The 4,418-nt window shown below is 42.1% G+C and overlaps 1 long non-coding RNA gene across 1 annotated transcript in view; it reads left to right on the forward strand.

The window, feature by feature from the left end:
- The window catches only part of LOC117950549, a 13,510-nt gene that overhangs the window by 4,414 nt on the left and 4,678 nt on the right, over positions 1–4,418 (forward strand). The window lies entirely within an intron of this gene.

Here is a 4,418-nt window from a genome sequence, read left to right on the forward strand (position 1 = left end):
GCGCGCGCGCACACACACACACACACACACACACACACACACACACACACACACACACACACACACACACACACACAGCTAAATTGAGTTCCAATTAAGACAACTCCACACATGATGAATAAATATATGATCCATTTGGCTCACATTTTCAATTGGATACACTGATCCCTCTTACCCCCAGAGGAGTCCACTCATTAGGGTCTATTTTTGAATTAAGGACTCCAGTTTCTATTTACCCACATTTGCCCTCACGTCCTATATCACCACCCGGGCTGTACAACCCAAACCTGGTGAACTTTTCTAATACTCGAAACTACCACCTGTAAATGAATTCTTGTTTCAACCATTTGACCCAATATTTGCTCCAGAGGTAATAGAGGTTTGTCCCTCCGTGCAGGACAATGACTTACATTCAGGGAGTTGATTACACTTACACACACACACACACACACACACAAACACAGACACACACACGCACACACACAGTTAGGTCCCTGGACAAGTATTAAACAAGTGTGAGGGAGTTATGGTTTATGACTGACATGGCTTCAAGAGTACAGAGTCACACTTTTAATGTACCACTTCTCTTTATTTTATTTTTAATCTATCCTACATAAAGTTAACAACTTTATTGATTAATAATGGTGTTCATGCTACCTGTATTTTTTTATCTACCAACAGGTATGTATGTTGTATAATGACAGTAAAAATAAACAAAAAGAAAATACCCTTCAGACCAAAAGTTGTCTATCTACAGTAACAAGTTTCTCTGAAGTCTGCAGATAGCCATAAATAATATTCACAGCATTGTGTCTACTGTCTGTCTTTGGTTCATGAACAAATCTGGCAACCCCCAAAGCTCCCAAGCGATCTCGCCGGTGTTCTTCGGCATGTGGGCTCCAGTTCAGCATGTACCGAAAGTGTGGAGTGAAGCTTAAAGCCAGCAGCACTTTGTCTCGCTGCTGAAGAGCGAGGTATTTCCCTAACGGGTTGGTGGAGACCATAACAGAGTTAAAAAGAGAGTGAAATTGAACTTACATTCAACAGGTCCCATAACAAGTTCAACATATTAACTAGGGAGATATATGCCAATGTTCTATTCACTGCTTGTTCCTCAGCCACAAAGTGGCCAAAGAAAATGTATCACTGCCGGTTTTAAGAAGCAATTCATTTCGTTTGTCCAGCACTTGAATACTGGAATTTAGAGTATAAGGGCTCTCACTTTTCTTCTTCTTCTACTTTTCTTACTTTATGTTGGCATCACCACAAGGCTTTCATTCATCTTATCATTTACCACAACATCCTGGTATACTCAGTAAACTCTCTGTTTATCTTTCCTGCTTTAAAATGAGGTGCTAATTTGTAGTTCTTGACACAGACTGAAGAACTCACTAAGTCTAAGAATTGGGTTTTCACCCTACAAGCTTGAAAAAAACAAAGTTTATTCATTGTGTCTGTTGTTTTAGGGGCAGAAGAGCTTGATGTCATAAAATAATAAATAAAATAACTAAAATAGGTTAGAGAAGGCAGTTAAAATTGAACTCAACCTACTAATTTTAATAAACAGAAAAACATCTCCGAAATCGTCAGAGATTTATGCTTGTTTTAAGGAAAACAACCATTCTCTTAATGGTCAAACAGCCGGCCAAAGTTTTAAATTCCTCATATACGTCTTGTCTCTCTTAAGCCAGTGTGTGGACTGTATTATCATGGCTGTGACAGAATCTCACACCACGACCATAAACGACTCTATTTCAGGGTCCAAGTCTGGATCACAGTGCTACCCTCAAATCTGTGCCTAGCCAGAATGAGCATGACGTCACCAACGAGCTTTGGCCACAATAAACTTTATCTTTGTATTTAAGATTAAAGTATTGCAGAGTGCATCCTTTCCCCCCAACTCAGACCAGAGTATGAATTGGAGAGAATAAACATGTTTAAATAGCATATGGTAGATCAGACATGAACTGGTTTAACAGGCTGTTCTCCTTCGGTTTGCTTTCGATTCTCTGTTGGTATCACTTGGACACTTTTCAGCATGAAATACAGCACAGGTCTGTGTTTGGACCTGCTGAGATAAAACCGAGCTGAAATTTGCCTTTCCTTTTACTCTCTTAAGTGAACACCATACTCCTGTTGGGTTGACTAAAGACACCATGTCCAGGGCTTTGTGAGGTCTGTTTGGTTTCCCCACATCTTGTTTTCTTGTGGCTCCTCAGCACTTTAAGTCCTTTTCAGGGAGTTTATGAGGGCCCGCCTTGTGGAGAGAAAGCCTTGGCTGTGTTTGCTTTGGGAATAGTCTGCTGACAGGGTGCTAAAGGAGCATGTCAGAGCACGGGTCCCAAAGTGTTTGGGTAAAGAGAGACGCTACCTCTTGCCACTGAGGAATCCGCCCTTCTTTGGTAATCTGTCACACCTCCTTCCAAATAAAATGGCTCAAAGATTTTCACACGAGTCTGTCAGGGTTAATATTTACCCCTGCCCTCTGGTCAAGAGGGAGAGGCAGACAGACAGGGAGAAAGTAGGTGAGTTTGGTTTTTGAAGCAGGGAGTCATCTGCGTGTCTTTACAGCAGGACCTGATGAGATGATAAAATACTGACACAGGCACATTTAATCACACATTTTTCTTAGAACGGTCTGATTCACAATTAGTTTTTGTTTTCAGAGAATTTAAGTATAAACCTTTAATTAAAGCAGCAGTTTGACATTTGGGGAAAAATGGTTTCTTGCTTTTTAACCAAGAGTTTGATGAGAAGATTGATATGACTTTTAAGACAGAAAGCAGGGTTAAAAAGCCTTGCTTTGGCTAACAAAATAGCACCTCTTAAACTCAAACATTAACACGATGTATCTCGTTTGGCAAATCCGTACAAAAACCAGATTGTAAACTGGACAAGTTGTGAACTATTTCTTCACAAGGAGCTGTGACTTTATGGAGTCTCCACTGGCTGCTTGTCAGTGATCTTTAGAGGTGCAGGCATGCAGATTTTGTTACATTCAGACAGACCCAGGCTTGCTGTTTGTCTGAACTGGCTCTTCCTTCACATGTAATGGACAGATATGTGTGGTACTAATCTACTCATCAAACTCAAACCCCAAAGTCCACTTCCCAGAATGTCTAACTTTTCCTTTATAAGGTTTCAACTAATAAATTGGCAGCCTATTATTCTTTTCAAGTGTATAGAGGTAATGTTTTCATAAACATGAGAAGAGAAATTCCCTTCTATCAATTTCTGTGTCTGTCACAGCCTGTCAAACATGTGTGGCGGCGGGTGAATTGGTGGAGTTGCTGCAGGAGAGTACAGGAGGAAAGAGCAAGTGGGGCGGAGGGGAGGAGGCATGGGGATTTAGCATGGCCTGTTGGAGGGCTAATTTCTGTGCTGGCGTTGGAGCTCCTCAGCCCCGCCGTGGCTCAGATATTCAGATTTGGGCTGTGCTGCCATGTGGGCTTGAAGATACTCCGCAGCTGGCTCCTCCCCCGCTCTATTCAGGGCCTGCGAGGAGCCTTGGGATGGCGTTAAAAAAGGAGATTAAGTTTCCTCCAGAGAGCAAAGCTCCTTAAGGGGGTATCTTTGTGCCTCTCACCCGCCTGGTCAGTGAGGGATGCACGAGGGGGGCCTTGCCATGAACTCTACTGAAACCGGGGGGCCGGGTTACACATAAGAGGTGGGGGCAAGGAACGCAGGGAGGCTGACCTGACTCCCACCCGATGACTGGCACTTCACCCTGACCCTGGTTACCAGCTCAAATAGTCAATATCAAATCAGATCCAGTGCTTTGGGTGCCGTAGCAGAAATAATCTCCCCGATAAAGAGGGGAAATGGATGACACATCACCTGAGAAGATTTTGGGTTTTGTTTGTCTGTATTCGGCTATCATATAATGTCATTTTAGAGTATGTCTCAGGGGTTTCGTGAGCATGACCAAACATTTGTGCTTTTGAGTGTGTGAGGGAGATAGTGTGTCATACAGTGTGTCTGTATACAAGGACAAGTCTCATTCACAGTGCTTAAATTAATAATAAAGCAGAAGTTATGCTTAAACATACAACGTGATTATAAACACACAAGCACAGACCAAGCTAAATGTGCATAGATATATAGACATTAGAAACTCCATTGTGGAGGATTAAACTTCTGAAAATAGTCTGAATAGCATCAATCAGTGGTTTGGATTGGGTCAAAAGCACCCAGGCGTCTAAACTTCATATATTAGATCATTAAGTGGCCATTCAAAAGGCAGACTTCATAAGTATTGTGCATTCGGACATATGAAGGAAAGTTAAAATCTACCCTTCAAAAGGCTTTGATTCCTTCCATTGAATCAAAAAGGGCTGGAGTGCCAAAAAAACCTTACACATTCCTTTATTTGATTAGCAATACTGATGACAGGGTTGAATGAGATGGGGGGGGGGGGG

This window comes from Etheostoma cragini, chromosome 9, assembly GCF_013103735.1.
Source record: "Etheostoma cragini isolate CJK2018 chromosome 9, CSU_Ecrag_1.0, whole genome shotgun sequence".
NCBI lineage: Eukaryota > Metazoa > Chordata > Actinopteri > Perciformes > Percidae > Etheostoma > Etheostoma cragini.